General features: G+C 45.4%; 2 long non-coding RNA genes across 2 annotated transcripts in view; one reads left to right on the top strand and one right to left on the bottom strand.

The window, feature by feature from the left end:
• Positions 1-20,524, bottom strand: part of LOC125323712 — a 57,773-nt gene that overhangs the window by 10,580 nt on the left and 26,669 nt on the right. The window lies entirely within an intron of this gene.
• On the top strand, positions 1,086-14,466 carry LOC125323710. The gene is made up of 2 exons (XR_007202619.1): positions 1,086-11,423; positions 12,293-14,466. It is a non-coding gene; the product is annotated as an uncharacterized LOC125323710 (long non-coding RNA).

Genomic DNA, 20,524 nt, shown 5'->3' with positions numbered 1-20,524 from the left:
GAATAAAAGCAGCAGTAAATAACCTGATCTATGTGTTACAACAGTGCACAGTCTCACCTTCCCCCTCCTTGCATTGTATTTCCTATCTAGGTCACTGTGCAGTGCAAGGCTGTTGATTTACCAGATAATGTTTCCACACATTGCCCCAGACATGGTGATGACAGGCAGATTTTCAAACTGTTTATGCAAATCACTAGTGTCTTGAGCCCACTTCTGGCATAAATTTTACCTTCCTCCTTGCTGTTTTGGTGCCTGGTATGGCTTGCCTAGCCTTATGGATGCCACTGGCTATACTGACATCCAAACAGCTTTGTAGATAAAGCCATCTTGCTGTCAGCCTGTTAAACATAAATCCCATCACTGCCCTTGAACTGCTGTGTAATTAAATGTTCTGCTAGGCATACTCTGGCTTAATGAGTTTTATGAGTCATGGTGGCAAAGAGAAAGGAGAGTCCCCAAAAACAAGAATGGGCACAAACACCATCTTGATAATTATCTTATTTAGAGTGTAAGGTTCTTGCTTGTACAGAGAAGTCAACACCAGGTCTCCTTGGATCCCTTGTCAGAGAATCCCACACTGATGCCTGCTAAGGTACCCAGAGAAAGTGATTTTGCAGTTCTGAGTTACAGAAAACAGTAGTACAGGCTCTTGCAACAAAGTGGTTTGTTTGTGGCATCTTGGTTTGAGAGTGCTTGAGAAGGAAGGAAGGAAGAGGTGAGAACTTGCAAATTCTGTGCTCTCATAAGCTCAACCCCAAACCCATCTACACCACAGGACATGTATTATATGCAGGAGAAGAGCATTGCTAGGCCCCAGTAGTCAAGATCTGAGCGTTTAAAGCATCACCAAAACCATTTCTCACTAGCTGCAAGCAACTAGGGGCATGAAAACTGCTGGTGTGAGAAGGCAGCTCAGCAGCATCATGCTCTTGTCTGCTGAGGCAGAGGGAATGCACCCTGCATGGCCAGGACCATCTACACCCCCTGTTTTCACACCCTGTTGTTCCAGGAGGGAGGGCCTGTGCCCCTGGCAGTGTGTGCAGGGTGGTGTGGCTCTGCTTGACCTCAGCTGGAACATGGAACCTACATGGAACCTTCTCCATGACTGCCAGTTGAGGGGAAGAGGCAGTCAAGGAGCATGTAGGGATGAAAAAGTGTTGGGCACATCTGCAGTTCCTCTGACCAAACTCACCCTCTTGGTGTAGCTTGCACTGAACACAAGCCAAAGTCAGCTCCTGGGTGCATGGGGCAAATCAGTGCAGAGGTGCATAAGTCTGTCTGTAAACTCCAGGTCTGTCAGCTGAGGAGATTACCGCTCACCCAGCACTCAGGCGCACACACCCCCCGCCAGCCTTCCTTGACCTATTTACTAGCATTGAACTGGATACAGGCAGACCTTGTGTTCCAGCTGCCTGAGCTAGCACGGCTCACTTTGGTTCCAGAGGGCCAGGGGAAGCATGTACAAGCAGTTTTGCTGACAAACCTGGGAGGGTAGTGGTGGTTAGGAGGAGAATGGTAACAGCCGGGGTGGGATTGGACTGAGGTACTGACACTTCAACAGCTGGAAGACGTCTTGAGTCTCCAGCTTGGTTGGGTCCATATGGCTGCTTACAGGCTGTGGCTGCAGACAAGCTATGACTGCACAAGCAGGACTTTGAGTAGAGATGTTCCCTCCCTTCCTCTCCCCATGCTGCCCCATGGGGTGCTGCAGCTGCCCCAGCATCATGCCTGCCCGCCCCTCCCGTGGCTGCCCTGGTCTCTCCTCGGACTGAGCATGGTGTGCTCATGCAGGGACTGTTCATGCTGAGCTGGCTCATGTCCAGTGCTTGTAGCAGCACACAGCACAAATGACAGGGATCTGTGCTGTTCCCCACATGGGACAAGGATCAGCCTCTGCTGCAGCCCCTCTGCTTACCCTGTCCTTTCACCTTAAGCTCTTCATCTATCTGGGTCCTGTTGCAAATGCTGAACTAAACCCTTAATACCCCTGAGCAGGGATGGAGGGTTAAATCAGATGAAAGATTAGAGTATCTTAGCGGGATATATGCTTAACTAAGGGTCCTGGGTCTGTAACTGAAGTCTAAAATGCCCCCAGGCAGTTGGCTACACCCCTGGTGGTGCCAACACTTGCTAGGCAGCTGCCTGTGTGAGCTGCTGGTCCCTGTTCATAGTCAGATCTGCTACTCTCTGTTCAAGACCAGGACACCAACCTCATTTGGTGGGCGTCCTAACCCATTGGCAAGAGAAGGTGGCACATGAAATACTCTGCACAACTCTGCAAGCCTGAGGCAGATGTCTGACCTGCAGAGTGGGATTTACACAGCCTGTTCCTCCAGACACAGTTTCTTGCTTCTCCCCTTTTCAGTCCTCCAGGCACTTTTTGAGGTAGCCACCAAAGCACATGCTTGAGGTGCTGGCAGAAGAGAGAGGCCTGTGCAAGCAAGAAACGTGGTCTATATATGAGAAGCATGGGAGTTCTGGCATACAGCACCTTCAGTTTGTACATCCCAGAAAAAAAAGAAAAAACAGTAAATAAAGCTGTCTGCTTGTTTTGGCTCAGGTGATTGGAGATCTAAACTAGGTAGTGTGAATTAGTATAATTTAATTTTCATCACTGTCTTTTATAGGCTGTAAAGTTCTGCATCTCATATGACTTACAATCTTTTTGGGCTTCATTTCTGATCTCTTTTTAGACCTTGATATATCCATGCTATTTTAGTCTTGCAGACTATTTTTTGATAATATCTACAAGATACAGCTTTTTTTTTAGCCAGCCTGGTAGCTCAAACTGTGCCAGACTCTCCTTCTCTTATACCTTGATTTCTGCAACATCCTTTCTTGGGTTGTGAGACACACACTCATTGACCCTGTAGCTGCATACACTTTACAGGGCTGCTGCAAAAGTTGTTTTCTTTGCTTGCTGTTTTGTCACCTCTTTTCACTGACCTCCTTACCTCTTCAGTAAGAGAAGAATTCAACCCAATTTATACAAGTCCATTTATATTGTGGCTGATGGTATTTCTCTGTACATGCAGATGGGCTTCTTTGCACGTGCACAATGAGTGGAGTGACTTTGCTGTGCCCCAGGTTGCCGCAGGAAGGAGCACACCCCTTGGGCCTCACTGCAAATGAGCTGCAGGCCATTGAATCACTGGCAATGGCTCTTTGTTTCCAGCACCACCTTTCCTGGTGTCCCAAGGCCCCATTGCTGTCGCATCAAGGATATGCATTACTCCTGTGATGGGCAGGAGAGTGAAGAGCCCTGGGGAAACCCAGCTACAGGATGTCAGAATAGCCCTGACTCCCCCGGAACAAATTCCTCCCACCCACAGCCTAATTGCTGTGAGCTCCAAGTTGCCTCAAGAAACAGGTTGTCAAGGGGAGGCTTTAGGACAAAGGGCCTGTTTTTCATTATTCTAACCCACAATGGGCCACTCAGAAGTAATCTGCAAATTCAGGTACCCCAAACCCCCTTCTTCCCTTTTAGATCCCACATAGACTCTTTGTCCTTCATCAGCTTTCCCATCTCTGCTGAGATGTGTGAGTTATCTCTGGGGCTTATTTTAAGGAACACTATGATACTGATCTGGAATTTTCCTAAGGTCTGTGCCATACACGTGCATATATTGTAGAGCTGCTCTCTACAAGCACAGGTTGAGTCTCACCGATTTTAAACCATCAAACACATCTGCTTATCTTTGTTTTAAGAACCTTCCGAGCCTATCTCCATTCTTTCCAGGACAAAATACAAGGTGAAATCCCACCTTCAAGGAGATGCCCCATATTTCCCCATACTTAGATTTTTGCCCCTGCAAGTTTGTTCTCTTTATCATGCTCCCTTTCAGGACATGCCTCAGGGAACATCTGCTTCCCAGAAGTTCCCTAGACCATCTGCAGTCAAACTGGCATTGGCAAGTCTGTGCGTGTCCCACTGCCCTTTGGGCTGGCCAGGCAGTGATACTGCAAGGCTACTGCACTTCTAAGCGGGGATGACATTAAGTGGTATCATATCCTGCTCAATTTCTTTGCATGCTGCAAACAAGTTTAACTCGGATCCTAGAAATGAAAATAGACATATACAGGCTATAAGTTCATGTAGATGCTTAGGAAATAAATATCCTAACCCTGATAAAAATAATGAAAGAAAATATTCTAGATTATTTTGGTGAATTCTGTTCTCTTACTGTCACACAGAATTTGCCTTCCAGGCTATTGTAGGGCATCAATCTATTTTGTTTTAAGATGGTAGTTTCTTTCTTCCCGAACCATATTCTAATATTTGCATTATACAAAATAAAATAGTTTAGACATTTCAGCTTGTCTGTGCTAGAAAAAGGTACTGTTACAACAATGCAGAAGTAATCATTCACACCTACTGTGCAGAGAGCATAAAGACATTTCATAATAGAACAGCAATTCCCAAGTAAAAACTGGAAGAAATTAAGTGGTATAAGTCAGCTCTCTATCATCCAGAGAAGGGATTTTGCCAGCATAAATGAGTTTGGTTACAAAACCTCACAGTTCTTACTGCAATTATTATACTAGGAAAACTTGTAGATCCAGACTGCCTACAAAAACATGACTGCAGCAGCCACCAATATCCCGAGGACTTGTTACACCGAAGTCAGTCCAGTTGTAACTCTTGATTTCACTGAAAGTTATTCCAAGAATGACTTCGTCCCACTGGACTGGATTCCCTTTCATAACAGGAGCATAAAGTGCTCTTCTAGTACAATCACATATTCCAGGAAATATGTAAAAAGGAAAATTATTTTTTATGCTTGCAGGAGGGACCGTGCCGTGAAAATGAATCATTTCTGAACTGGAATTCTTCTACTCCAGTAAATATCCAACCTCCCACCAGCATGCTGCCCTCCTTATTTTGCAGGCTTGTGAGATTTTTACAGCTCCAGGTGGCCTCTTTTCCCCTCCTAGATAGTGCCACTTGGCCTCACAGCCAACACAACAGCTAACCAGAACTTTTTTTAGCTTGATAAATATATCTGTGTGAAGGCATTGTGTGGCATGTATGAATCCAAGAGGGGCCAAGGTGTGAGCTGGGCAGCACGCAGCCCAGGGCTGAAGCAGCTCTGTGCCAGGCAGGAGGAACTCTGTCCCTCCCAGCACGTAAGCACTAGGAGCTTACAGCACATAGGGCACAGCCATGCAAATCCCTCTCAGCTACATGACTTCCCAGCCCCACGTTTTAGTTTCCACCCAGAGCTCAGCTGCTGTGTGCTGGGCATGTCAGGTTACCTGCAAATGAGCGGCTTGGGCACTTGGCCCCATAGTCAGCCTGTGCTCTTCTTCTTTATTTGGGCTCTCCTATCTGCTCTGCTGTATTATGGCTTTTCTAAGCCTGACAGAGAAATAAAAGCACTATCTTCCCTCCACCAGGAGAAATGAAGCTGTTTCTGGGCCTTGAGGCAGCAAGATATGGGGAATGCTCACTTAAGCTGGCTGTCACTGATGGCAAAGTAAGCAGCTGGAATGGTGGTGGCTTTCCTAGGTATTTTAGATAGAGCAGACTTGGGAAGCTGGAATGGGAGGATACAAAGTACTGCCCTGCTCCCCCCTCTGCTATTTCCGCCTCTTGTGATGGTGTTAGGACAGCATATCCAGCTCTCCAAGATATTCTGTCAGCTCCCTGTAACAGCTTGACCATTTCTATGTTCCTTTGAGTGGTAAGAGCCAGTCCCAGACCTGGCCTTTTATCCTTGGAGTGGCAAAAGTCAACTTTGCCAGTTCAGCTGGGGAGCCAAGAGAAACTTTGGCCAGTCAGACATAACCAGGTGCCTGGAAGTGCGACATTCCCTGGGCCCGCTCTACCAAGCACCACACAAGTGGTTGACATGTTTTGGTACCTTCACTTATGATCAACACCAACCTGTTTGACTTTATATTGCGGCAGCCTAGGAAAGTGCAGATGTCAGCGACTGGACCTCACCTTAAAACTCATTTAATTCAGACCTTTGCACTTGTCTGTCAGCAGTTTTGCATGCAGCCAAGTGATGCTCAGACACTGTAGGTGATATGGCCTATGTGTGCAGTTTCAAATGGTTCTAGCTTTGACTTATTTTCCTCTTATGTTTGGGATGCTTTTTAGAGATGGTGCTTCATTGCCAGGGTGTGTGTAGCTCCATAGGATCAATGGTGAGGAAAGCCTGTTTCAGAGGCTGGCTTCTGGCAGGTGTTCACATGCGGTCAGCTCAGACCTGACTTTGCACTGACTGTGACTCAGAGCGTGTCCCTCACTGCACTGTGCAGGGTGTAGGCATGTGCATCTGCGCAAAGCAGATGCAAACTACTGCCATTCATATGTGGAAATGGCCCTCCTCAGGCACCAGGGGATGTGTCACTTGGTGTGTTTTACCTCCCTGAAGAATCACGCCTTGGGCTTCCTTTCACTCCCCTGCTTGGGTGAGGGGAGTTTGCTTTAACATGTCAGATTGAAAACTTCAGATGGTTTAGGAGTTGCCTCACGTGAAGCTCAGCTGTGACAGCTCAGCAGTAGCTGCCTCAAGGGGAAGCGGAGAGTGGGAAGTGAAGCACAGACACCCTACAGCTGTAGGACTCTACCTGTGCTGCTCTGCCTTTGGCTGTTTTTGTGAAACAGTGCAAAGTTTATGCGTTCAGTATCTGTCCTGTGCGCATATTCCTGATTCGTTAAAAGTCTGCCCATTATTCTCCTTCATCTGTTGCATGCAACTACAGTTTATCCTAATTTGGTGTTTGGAAAAATCTTGTCACTCAAACACTAACAGAAGGTGAAAGTAAGCAAGGAGGAAACAAGGACAACTGCATATATTCCGTGCGGGTAGATTACTTGTTCTTTTCCTGTGGAACAACTGTGGATGTTTTTCTTACTTAAAAAAAAAGAAGAAAGGCAAAAAACCCCAACCACCAACCAAGCCCCTGACCTCTGGCTAACTACCAGCCTCAGCTACACCGGACATACCCAGCTGTATGCACGTAGCTGAGTGATGCCCTCCCAGAGCAGGGCACATTCCAGGGATTTGGCTCTTTGGGATTAACTGTCTCTTTCATCAGCTTGGCTTGGACTACTGTTGCTGTTGATCATGCAATGCAAATCTTTCTGAGAAAGACTCTCAGGCTATTGATTACAAAACACAGCCATTTTGACAACCACCTCATAGGATCCAAACCCTCAGTGTTGTGGGCTGTTGTTACCATTGATAAGAACTGTGTTATTGGTCACAGCCAAATATGAAAATATCCATCCTTTGCACTACGCAGTGTTGAATATCTAGTGAAGCAAGATGAAAATTATCATTTATGTCACTTGGGGGAAAGAGCTCTGCCAGAACGTGGGAGGATTTACTTTATCTAACATCCCACCTAATATTAGCGGCTGAGAGCAACAAGCAGGGAATTACAACATTTCTGCTTGTGAAACATCACGCAAGGAGCAGAAGGGTGTGGATTTATCCACACCTCATTTTAGGTGTCTAAATGAAGCATCAAAGTCAGGAGCAGAGTTGTCCCGGGCACTTCCTTGGAGAGAGACGCGGTTAAGATTTTAGGAGGGATAAATTGCTTTCTGCAGGCACCTCCCTCTCTCTCGACCACAGATGACCACAGAGAGCTGCACTGCTCACCTCCTCACTGGCTGCAGTGAGGGAGCAGGGTGGCAGAAACACTGCCTGAAGGGAAGATACTGGTAGTAGTTTGGGGCCTCTCTTAAGGAAGGGAAGAGGGAAATTCTAAATGATTAGCTCAGGATCCCTCTGGCAGGGGACAGCCACAGCCAGCAGTAGTCAGCATATACAGCAGATCCTGTTATCTCCTGCCCAGAGGTGTGCTCTGGAGGAAGGTTGCACTGGGACAGTCCCCATGAGGTAAGAACCTCCTGTGATGCCAACCCCGAAGCTCTGCTGATTTACATTAGGATTAAAATAGCCCTCAGAGGTTTCACACTAATGAAAGTCAGTCAGACTGGGACATGAGGGCCAACATATAAAGGAGTGGGCAAAGTAGCAACTTTTCTATGTGCAGGGGCTCTGCTCTAAAGATGGACTGCTGAACTACTTATTGTGACATTTGTCTCTCCCGTCTGCATAGGAACAGGTTTACCTCTGAACAGTATCACCATTAGAGTAGGTACTGGGCAGTTTTGAGAAACCTTGGGCCTAGGCCAGGATTGTACTGTGGTAACAGAAATTTAAAACAGCAGTGTCCCATACTCCCTGCCTTCCACAAGCTTGCTCACAGTGTATTCCCTGTTAATGCTTTCTGTGAAAGCTGGCAAGATCCCCTTCTCAAAACCCAGGGGACTCCTGGGTTTCAGTAGAGCTGACATTCACATGAGCTGCAGCCAAGGACAAGTTCTGTGCACCTTCTTCATGCCAGCATGTGCAAAGGAAAAGTCAGCTTTAAGCTTCCCTGCAGACCTTGCTTTCCTGGGGTGCAGGGCACTCCTTCATCTGGCCACAGAAAGCCACTGTTAGCAAGGAGGAAGAGCAGAGAGGGGGGTGGCTTCAAGAAGTATTTGGAAAAGTTCCAGTTCTTGCAAGGCCATTACAATGCTGAATAAAAAAGGTGGGCGGTTTATAAATTTGGCATGGCCAGCAATGACAAAATGACAAAGGCCATTTTCCTGGTGGTCAGCCTCAAGGTTGGGAAGGAGGGGCAGGTGCAGCTGCATGTCAGAGCAGTGGTGGTGAAAGTGCGCATTGCTATGATCACATAGAAAGCCAGCCCCCAAGAGATAATGAATGGCTTTGCGGGTCTAAGGTGCTCCAGATGTGTTGGGACAATTGATAGAGCTTACAGTCCAATTGCCTGACCCTCACTCTCCTCTACCCCTTCTTCCACGAAGGAGGCTTTGCAGTCCAAAAATATGAAAGAGTGCTTCTGTGTTGTTCTTTTGCACCTGACTGTCTGCCATGGTCAACATGCTGTTTTTAAAGTAGTTGGGTCCAGAAAAGATAATGTTAAACCTTTCAAAATACACAGTTCTTTCCCCCAATGGGGAAAGGCTCTATGGATGTGTAGCCATAACATGGATAACCAACAATAGCTGCATGCCTATCCTTTGTTCTCCTCTCCCCAGGAGCCTGTGCACCCCTCAATTTCAACTGCAGTGGCGAAGTTTTGGACAGAGCAGGTGCTGGCTCAGGCAGGTCCCCACAGACACTTGTGCTGCCACAGCCAAGAGCAGGGCACACTGCAGTGCTGGGGCAGGGAGCAGTGCAGTGGCAGGGGCAGAAACACTGCACAGGGGCTCAGCAACCTCTCTGCCTCAGAGCCTGCTTGTTCCCTGTCGCTGTGGTGGAGGAAGCACCTGGGTTGGAGAAATGAGCTCTTTAACTGCTGCCTAAGATCAAAATGAAGAAAGCCTCCGGAAAACTGGCAGCTGGAGAAATAGAAGAGGATTTTGTATTTTGCACACCACTGTGAGAAAACAGAGTAACCTTCCTTCTGGGCTGGGAGACAGAGGTTCAAAGATTTGCCTCTCAAGTCTGTGCAACCAGTGAGACACCTGCTTGTGTAAGACCACATTTGAGGAACACCTTCCTGGGACACCACCAGGACCTGCTGTGGGGACAGGACCAGGGACAGAGATGGGAATTGATTCCTTGGAGCACTGGCCTGGGTCGCTGCAGGCAGCCAAGTGGTAGAAGTTTTTTGGAAACTAAAGAGATCTCATACGGAGAAGTAGCAACATTTGCTGCTGTCTTCCTGTGTGGGTACCCTTTTTGGTCATGCCTCTGGTAACAAGGAACTTTCCTCTGATTTCAAGACTTGGTCTTGATGACCAGCTTGCAGTCAAATATTTTTGAGTCAGATTGTCCTTCAAGCTGAAGAGTTTGACTTTTTCCCTCCTGTCCCCCCACAGTGTTTATGGTGAGAAATCATAAGCTCTCTCATCCTTTGCTTTGCTGAAGTTCTTCCAGTGTCTTCCAGGATAGGCCTTCTATTCCCTGTAATTTTCTTGGAAATGTGTTCACAGCACCTGTTCCAGTTTGAGTGCTTTCTGAAAATAGATCTAACTGGAATGGTATACAGTATTCCAGATGAAGTTTCTCCAGTGTCTTTTCCACAATGCTATTAGAATAATTTCTATTGCTTTTCTGTCTGATTTTTACTACACTATTTGACTCTATTTGTATAATTTCATCTCTGAGGGATTTCTGTCTGTGATATCCAGACTTTTGCGTACCATCAACACCTTCCAGCTATTGTTGACAGATTTCATCACATATCAGTCATGTTTCACAACACTCTTGGTTTTTTTAATATCTAAACTGTCAGTAAAAATATTGGAAGTCCTAAGACTGGTATTTGTGGAACCCCCTCATCCCAGCACAGCACCTTTCCAATGCAACTTGTCTTCTTCCCTTAGGGCAGTTCCTCACTGCTTTACAGTTTGCTGACTAATCTCCATCTTCTTCAGTTTGCCTTTTAATCACCAAATGTGATTCAGTGGCACTGAATGAGATGCTTTACTGAAGTCCAGTAGTTGAGACAGACCATGTTACCTCTGCCTAAAGAGGGATTGAGTTAGTCACATCTAAGAAGGATAATTGCTTAGTTTGGCATGATGTAGTTTTGAAAGACCCATCTTGCATCTTATCCTGTTTCCCAGCTACTCATTACATACAATTTGTAGTTATTCATTCTCTAAATTTGTTCTAAAGCTCTTGATATGCAGTTGGTGGATGATCTGCTGAGGACATGCTCCATAAAATTTCTCCTAAATCAGATGCAGGATTTTTGTGTGGCAGATCTAAATAATATGCTATGCCTACTTGTGCTTTCATCAGCTTTTAACGTGGTGTGGTTTTAACTCTTAACTTATCAGTCAGGTGAGTGCTTGCTCATGAAGCTGTAGGCAGATTCACTGACCTTATTCAGGACTGTCCATGTGTTTTCATGTATTTTATGCTTTAGTTCTCGGGTTGTGCACTGTGTGAATGCTTTGTGCCTTCAGGCTCTTGGGAGAATGAGTTGTAAAATTTGTAAAGAGTTGCTTGGCTAACTGTAGAATATAAAATTAGTGTTTGAAAAGGGAGAGCAAAACAGCCAGGGGTAAATGCAGTTTCTCCTTGGAGTCACTCAAGTTTTTTGACAGCTGCAGTGTTGCAGGAGCAACTCAATGTCGTGGGAACACGGGAATTTGTTTTCATCAGAGAGTTGCTTTCCCTGCCAAGCTGGCAGCAGCTATAGGTGAAGCCTTAACAGGGAAACACTTTCATACTGCCTGTGCTAGGAGGGGAGTCCTCCACGAATGACTAAGCGACAAAATAGTGACCTTCACCTTCTGATCCTCTTCCATCTTCTCACTGCCCTTGTTGTGTTTTGAGGGTTTTTTTTTTTATTTTCTGCTTACCAAGATGCTGGATGGCAGTGAACACAGGGATGCCTAAGGATTTGCACATTGCAAGGGCAGAATTCAAAAGGTGAGAAAAACAAGTATTGTGTAATGCTCAGTTTTCCAGCTCAACAAAGCTAAGGTTTCCTTCAATCCTCAATCTGTTTCCTACAACCATTCTGAGGATCATCCCCACAGCCTGCTCTGAGGTGTGGGATATTCTGGAAGAATTTAGTTTTTAGCTTTGATCCTGAATCACACATCTGTCATTTATGGCCCAAATGTCTCTACCAATTAGGTGATCCACTGTGTTTTGTCCACCACAGGGAGGGGAGAGAGGTTCCTTGAGGTTAGGCATGTAACTTAACAACCCTAGAGAGACACAGCCCAAGATAAGAGTTAGAGGGGATGCTGATGGCCAGCCCAGTGATAGTGTTTGTTTTTGCAAGTGTTGGAGGGTGTGTTCCCCAGACATATGAAGAAACAGCAAAGAAAATACCTGTTTGCGAGGGTGAAAGGGAGGTCAGTGAGATGAGCATTGCAGTTATTTGCTAGTATAGGCTCCCTCAATGTTGTCTCCATACAGTAGCATACAGGCACTAATAAGCTGGAAAAAGATGGCCATGGCCCTGTGGATTTAGAAAAACACCAAAACACTATCTGCTTTTAAAATTCTATTTCTAAATTCTTGCAAGCAGACTAAAATTTCTCTGCCATGGATACTTCTGGAATGGTCAAAGCACAGTAATTCATGTTTTGAAGTGTGCTGTCTACTTGTACTTGAGATACTGCCATCATATATCTGGTTTAATCCACTTCTCATGCTGCCAGGTACATAAAGCAGATGTCTGTCATCACTGACCAGTTTTGTCCCAGACCAGTTCCCTGAAGATATTCAAGCTGCTGACTTGCGATGTTGCCGCTTTAGTCATTATTGTGTTTCCTCCCGTTCCTCAGGGTCACCGTCTCTTCTTTTCTCCTCATGTTGAAACAGGGCTTGTTGAAGGACCTGGTTATCAGGCACTCTCAAAACATGGCCAAGGTCAGTCTGTTTTCTCCACTGTACTGTTTGTACAGCTGTGGGTAATCACACAGGCTCTGAAATCTCAGCATTCCTTTGGCTCTCTGGCTGCTTTATGATCACTGTCCCCCCGCAGGCATCCGCATTGAAAGCACTTTGATTTCTGGGGAATAGACATGTTCTTCCAAGACTTCAACTTGTACAGGTATATGTAAAATGTATATTTAATAAGGCTGGCTCAAAAGGGCTTACAGGGGAGCTTAGTGTTGATACTGATGACTTCCATATGGGATGTATTCTTGTCATGGGAACAAAGAAATTATTTCACCCATTTTGATATCATATTCTTGGACCAGTGGGTAGAGATATGCATGTCATGTATAGGTATCCTCAAAAGATCCGTGCTCCAAGCTTACCCTATTTTGTTCATTACCCTTACCAAATAGCCTGTAGTAAACTTAGAAACCACTAATAGAGGCATTTAAAAGGCATGAGGATTAATGTGTCAGTTCTTACAGTTTTCTAAACAAGTATTGATTCTCTGGGATTTTTTGGAATAGATGGATTTTCCTGGAGGACAGAAAATAAAATCTTCATGCTGACTTTTTAAAGGTGAGGTTATAAATGCATAAAACCTTTATTAATTTGCTCTCTGGGGCCTTCACACTGTGACAGAACTATAAAATGTTCAGTCTGTAATGAGTACAGTTTTAATATGATTTCAGTTTTCCAGGTCAGAGCTGATCATACAGCACAGCATTCAGGAAGAGCAGGGCCTGAATTTTGGAGATACCTGCTTAAGTAAGAGCCTATGACCAAGTCACAGCATTGGTGTATGTATGAAAGTTTTTGTGAGGAGGTTTTCAGTCCTCAGTGTCTTCAAGGTCATCACCCATGACACAAAATGACACTGTTAGACTACTACCTCTTCTCCTGCTCATTTTGAATGGACAAAGGTCTGTACCACAACTGTATTTTCTCTACTCATCTTGAATTCTTTGTTTTGAGGCAGCTCTGTGTCGTTGTTTTGATGCAGCTGTGTCAAAACCCTCCCCTGAGACCAAGCATAAAAATTCTGGTTTCTATGCCTGGACCAACACAGATTTACCTTTCTGCAGAGTATGAGAAAACTCATAAGCTCCCTGTGGCACAGAGGCAGCAGATAAAGCCTATTAGTGTGATGCCAAACATTGTTCCAGAGCACCTGGGTATAAAAAGGCAGAATTAACTCTGTGTTAGCATTTAAACAACCAGGTGAAACCTGCCAGTACTGGTCACTGTGACCCACTCGAGCAGAAGAAACTTGGATGAAAGTAGCCACTAGGTGTGGGAAGGTATAAAGCTGTGTAGGAAAGTAGATGGAAGACCACCAACACACTTTGAAGCAAAGGCTTCTTCAATACAAGTCTGTAACTGGCACGCCCTGTTCTTGATCCCTCATAATATGCTTAGCTTAACTAATGCCAGTCCAAAAGGCAAATGGCCATTCTCTGTGACCAAACTGGTCATGTATCAGTCTCCTTTCCCTTCCTCATCAGGTCTGGAAGGTCCCATGCACCAGAAAGAATTCTTCTCCCCCTTTCCTATCAGCCTCAAGGTTCCTGGGCACTGGGCTGACTTCTCCCTTCCTTACCAGCCTTGAAGGTCCCAGGCGCACAGGTTGTGATGACAACAAACCAGGGAAGTGTGGCAGAACACAGAGCACTGTCTGTAAAATCAAGCGGTTAGGAGACAAAAGTGGAACCTGGACCACAGTTGCTGCTGGACAGCAAAACCCATGATATCCCAGTGGTCAGGGACACCACCATCATCTGCTTCCCCCAAGTTCTGAGTGAGTGATTCATATTTTTCCACATTTTTTAATTCTATATTATGATTATTATATTGATACTGCAAGCCAAGTATTAAGATTTGACCCATTCTGCAGAGCATCCATGTGATTAGGAACTGTAAGCCAACCTGTGATACAAATTTTGTGCTAAACTACTTAGAAAATTGTGATATGCTGATTCTGATTATAAAAATCCTGTTCTATTCTGGTCACAGAATTGTATGCTATGCCAATCATAAAATTCTGTTTAAAAAAATAAAGCTTTAATTGTAATTACAACTTTGTGTCATCATCATTCCATCCCCTAGTGTTAGGTGACAAAACATCTTTCGTGAAAAATCTTTTCTGGCCCACCTGGGAATAAATCACTTAGAAGAAGCTGCATACAAATACCTGGTACAAATGTAGCTATTTTTTCACCAAGGGAAAAAAATTCGTTCTGGTGTAAGTATATCAAATAGCTCACTCTCCAGTCTAATAAAAAGCAACAGGTGGCTCTTCAGCTCTGCATTGTGGAAGGGGTCTACTAAGTGGAGTGTCTGTGGCCAACCACAGACAAAACAGTCTGATGAAGTCACAGAAGGTCTCTGAGACCAGCAGTACCAACAGAGCCTATGCTCAGGGGGCACCTAATCTCCATTTTCCCCCTATAGTCACCATTGACTCTCCACATGCACCAGCCACTAACGTTAGTGTTACCAGAGGGTTTTGCACTGAAGCATGTAGGAGGTGTTTAGTTTGTTTCTTTATCCTGCAGAACAAGGGGAGCTTCTTGTTGAGGTTTGGAGTCTGTCACTGGGAGTGGTTAACATGAGGTGTGCAGGATAGCTTATGCAGGGAAGGTTCCCCTAACCTGTCATTTCTTGTGTGGGTGTGTTTTGCCCTGGGGCAACCTTAACTGCTTTTTTAACAGAACTTTTTGGTGGGAATTGTTAGGAAAGCATTTCTCTAACTACCTAAGCTTTGCTGTGTTTTTTTTTTGGCCCTACCTATACCGCAGTGTAAAATATTCTGTAGATTGGGAATTCTCAAGACTTGGTAGTCATCTCAATGGCACCCAATTTAAAGAGAATTATTCCTGATTTACATAGGCATGAATAAGGGCTTTCCATATATAATATAATATAATATAATGTAATGTAATATAATGAAATATAATATAATATAATGTAATATAATATAATATATTGCCTCTCTCAGATGTAGACACAAAGGCCATTCTCAGATTCCTTCTCATAGAGAGTTAAGTTCAAATGAATCAGATTAACTCCTTTGCCAAGAGCCATTACTTCCAAACTGCAGCACTGGAGAGGACCAAGAGGGTGAAGGAGAATATGTATTTGGCACTGCAGTGCAGGGGCACAGGAGATCCTGAGGGCTGTAGGAACTGAAAAGCATCTAAGGTTTGTAAGCATTCCTTAAGGTTTGTAAGCCTTCCTTAAGGTTTGTATGGTTCAGATGAGAGACCTAGGCATGTGTACAAGAAAAAAGCAAAGAAACTCCAAGCAAATTCTGCTGTTACATAATTGGATTTAGCTTTTCTGATGAGACCCACACCTTCAGGTTCCCTCACTTTTCTGACTGCCAAAGGTAAAGGAAACATTTTAGGTTTTCCTTGTTTGCAACTCTTACTCCACCAGCATCTTTTCCAAAACTACAACACACTATAACTTTAGCCCGTACCTTTTCTCTGTCCTGCCTCCATGCTGTGGCAGAAAAGCCCAGCATTTAACTGACCGAGCCCATCCGGAGCAGCTAGAAATACAAAGGATTGTATCATTTCAGTTAGACTTTGCAAGGGGCTCAGACACAGCGCAGGGCATGGGAGAGATGAAGGAGAAAGGTTAATTTCTGTATTTCACTTCTACTGCATTAAGGGTGTTGGTGTTGATGCAAAATAAAGATATTCTCACCTTGAATTCCTCCAAAGAAATTCTTTTATGTGGTTGCCTCAGTAGAACAAAATCTTTATGAAATAGCCAGCACACCCACCCAGACATAAGCCAGGCACTAACTGTTCATGTTTAGAAACAAACTTTCCCCATGGGTACATTATTCATAGCCGGTCATTTGCCAGTTTTCCCTTGGAAGATGTAAACTAAACACTAGGAATAAAGGTGATGCATAGTTTGGTCTCTCTTTTTTTTTTTTTCCAGATGGATGTTGCAGCAAATCCGTGTGTTCTCTCTGTCCTTTTTTCCATTCACTCGTTTAAAAGTCAGCTAAATCAATGGTGCATTCCTAAAGTCTTCCTGCTGATCCACTCAAAGGCTGCACCATGGAGTATTACCGCTTGGATCCTGCCACTTACAAAGACTGAAATCTCAAATTCTACCAGCAGAAAAATATTCACAGCTTTCAAACCTTATTCCAGGAAATGAGGAAATCATCCTCCTGATCCATCCTGCCACTGCTGTGGGCATCTCTGTTGCCTGAGAAACATAACAGGTTGTTGTTATAACAACTAGAGACCAGCTGACCTCCTGCTTGCTTTCGTCAACCAGCTGTGAAACTCCTCGGTCATGGAACAGTCTCAAGTTGAACATCTGACCCCAGTTTATGCAATTCCCCTGTGACCGTTTCATAAGCTTTTTGTCACTTCACTTCACTCAATTGTTTGTGGAAAGCATTCACAGTTACCCTGGCTAATGGGAACGTTTCGGTGTGACAGCTCGCCCCGTGGCTAAGCCCTCCATCTCCAAGGCAACCTCACAACCTTGCTCTGAGAGTACTACGCCATGTCATGAGATAAAATGAAACCCAAAAGGATACGCGGGGATAATTCCAGCTTTAGCAGAAACTTTAGGAGACATTCCCGGGCCGGTTATTTAAACATGGGAGGGCACCACAAAGATATCATATGTCTCTAAAGCTATACAAGCTGTACAGAGACATGAAGAGCTACAGCATGAGCTCTGCCAGAGATCCCAGGGATCTTAAACAGTTTCCACAGAGCTACATCGAAATGATTGAGGGCAGAAAGATGTGGTGATTTCATGTGTCTGACAAATCGTCTGGGTCCTATCTCTGTGCAGCTCCATTGTTTAAGGCTGTAGGTGTTGAAGCAGCTTCACTAGTGTGGTTCTTGAGTTGGATTCACCACACTCCTCTGTCTGCCCTTCACAGAGCTCAGCTTAGTCAGTGTTAGACTTTTACAGGAAAGGAAGGATTCCTTCCCTGCTCCCTTGAGTGCCAATTCAAGATGGTCTCTGCATGATTGTACTGCAGAGGACCAGAAGCCTCACTGAGGAACGTTGTGTAGGAGTGTTACTGAAGCAGGTCATTGCCCAAAGTAGCAGACTTCAAGGATAAAATGAACGGAGAAGTTCCAACCCCCTAGAGTGGTTGTTTTCATTTGGTTTCCTCACTCAGAAAGGCAGAGATCCTGACTGGTCTATGCACTCGTGTGCTATCCTCACAACCCTGATTCTTGAAAAACACTTTTTTTCCCATGTAAAAGCTGAGTTACCAACCTTGTCTTAGGGTATGAAACATCTTAGTGTGACCTTAAGTCTCTGAGAAAACCTTGTTGGTTTGTTGTCAGCTTATTTTGGGGGTTGTGCCCTACCCTAAATCCTCACATCTCCTTTCTCCTACCAATTCCTCCTTCAAAATGTTGCTATTCCACCTTCACGCTTCTGGAGGTACAGGTGCAATTCTCTTCAGGCATAAAGAACACATAGTGGTAAGGGGAAGAGAAAAAGTTTAAATACCAGATAGAAGAAAGGGAAAAATATTGCAACTAACCTGTTACCAAAATAGTTTAATACTGCCACATTTAAGTGGATTGTTTCAGAAAAAAAACCTCCAATCAGTTCTTATTCATAACAACATCCCAAGGATGTCAAACAAGTTGAGTATCTCAGTGCACGTGTAAAGTGTCACTGAATCCAACAGAAATCAGCTGAAGACCTGACCTTCACTCCCAACAATTGGCTGAAAATTCTCCACTGCTGGGAAGCATTCAAATGCAAGCACTCTTTCCACTCTCCTGCGACATCAGTATAACCAAAACAACTCTGCTGTTTGTCCAAAGAGCTGCCAAGAACAGGGAAATAGCACAGTTAAAAAAAAAAAAAAAAAAAAAAAAAAGGTATGTGTTTCCAAAAGCAGTTTTGTACATCTTCTAAAACAAAAGGCTGCTCCTGAATGTGTGCAGTGATAACACTGACACAAATCATTTCGTGTCCTGATTTTGCCCCATAGAAAACAGAAATCTCCAGCTGGTAGGGCAGCAATCAAGCTGTTGCACAACTCAATATGCAGATCAGGCCTGAGGAAGTTCTGCCGGGATCCTCTTTGTCCTCTGTTTTTCAAGTGTGATTGAAATCTGTTTTCTCAGATTAGGAAATTGGAGAGACGTTTTATGTTACACTTCTGAATAATTTTGAATACTGCATGACAGTCATGTGTTCTCAGTATTTGAAAATACCAAGTTTCAGCAACTCCTGCTTGGCTGCCTGGAGACTTTAAAGCTCACTGTCAAAGTTTTACTCCTCTGCTATCTGAGTTAGGTGATTTACTGTCCTCCTGAATCTGTTGATGGATTCACCTGATATTCAAGTTTGCCAAAAGCTGTATTTGTTTATTTGCTAAACACAAAGACTTAATACTGGGCTAGTGTCTCTGCTCTTCCAGAACTCCCAAAGGCTGGGCTCTGCTAACTTTGGATTCAAGCATTTGCATTTCACAGCTGGGCTTATCTGGTTTCTAGTAAGGTGCAAGTTCCACCCAAAAAATTTTCCCTACTCAGGATGTTTATGATCGCTCTTTCCCTCTGTCAAATCAGATCGACCAGTTGACCAACAGATTAAAAAATTATTAAGGGTGGGGAGGAAGGACAGGCACACATGCACACCCACACACAAAGGCTGCAAGCACTCCGCCTTTGTGCTCATACGAGCTTTGTTTCCTTGGAAATCCAGCTACTAAAACAGGCAACAGCTGTGACAAGAAATGAGATGCAGCAGCAGAGCAGAAAGACTGATGATTTGCAAACCTTTTGGTTTGGGGATTTTCAAGACCCATCCCTATTTTAAACACCTCGGAGGAATGCATCAGGATGCATGTGTAGGGAAGTATGAATCTAGCGGGCCAAGCAGACTTTTTGTAGCTCATCATCATAAGAACTGAAGCATCATCAAGTGCCCAGTGTGCTGGGAAATATTTACAGTGTGCATCCATCTCCTTCTAGCTCAATCCTGCAGTGTCTCCTGAGAACACTCACACTAAGTCCCCAGCAGAGGAAACGTAATTTTTACCAGGCCTAACAAAACATAGGATGCAAATAACCTGGCTTTGGGATTTTGCCTCCGTGGTACCAGCAGCTGCATCTGCTGCTTCTCAGATTTCTTTTCCTGGTATCAGGTGGCTTCACTATCAGATCTTTTTGGTGTCCAGGTAGTGTCTCCAGTTTCCAGAACCTGTCTCAGTGTCAGTTTGCATCCTCCCTGGCCTCGTTCCCCTGGGACACCACGTGAATGGGCAGTAAGGGGAGTAACGCGGCGCTTGGTGCTGCGCTGGGGATGTGCTCCCATTCACCTTGCCTGGAAGGAAAGCACCTTGGTCCTGACGTGCCCGGGAAGAAAGGGGCACTAAGGAGACGGGAGAGGACAGGCACTAAGCAGAGGACACAGTCTTAACCTGTGCCAGGGAAGGTTTAGGTTGGACATGAGGAATTTCTTCACAGAAAGGGTGCTTAGACATTGGAATGGGCTGCCCAGGGAGGTGGTGGAGTCACCGTCCCTGGAGGTGTTTAAGGAAAGACTGGACGCGGCACTCAGTGCCATGGGCTGGTTGACATGGTGGCGTTTAGCCATAGGGTTGGACTCGATGATCTCAGAGGTCTTTTCCAACCCAGCTGAGTCTGTGATTCTGTGAATGCACCGTAGTCCTGATATGCCAGGGAAGAAAGGGGCAGTAAGGAGACAGGCGGGGGGTGAAGCGAAGGCGACATGGCAGCCGCTTTGTGAGGGTCTGGGCTGAGGAATGTCGCTAGTTTTTCTGTGGGCCAAAGCCGAGGACCGTCGCAGCCCCGGTGGCGGGACACGCCAGCCACCAGCGGGACGACGGGCAGGGAACTCCAAAGCTCCTCGGCCCCGCTCTGACCGCGCGGCCGCGCCACCCGGCACTACATGTCCCGCCGTGCCGCGGGCGTTGAGGCCCCACGACGGGGTCGCACACTAGCTGCCCAGGGAATCGCCTTCTCGGAGGCACGGCCCGGCCTCGGCGCTGCCCCGATTTCGCGGGCAGCAACGTCCGAATCATCCTCCGCGCCGCCCCTGCTCCGCACCGTGCCTGCCGCGCCGCGGGCGGCGGACCGGGCTCCTTCCGCACG

This window comes from Corvus hawaiiensis, chromosome 3 (genome assembly GCF_020740725.1).
Source record: "Corvus hawaiiensis isolate bCorHaw1 chromosome 3, bCorHaw1.pri.cur, whole genome shotgun sequence".
In the NCBI taxonomy this organism is placed as follows: domain Eukaryota; kingdom Metazoa; phylum Chordata; class Aves; order Passeriformes; family Corvidae; genus Corvus; species Corvus hawaiiensis.
This window is presented reverse-complemented; position numbering and strand designations above follow the sequence as displayed.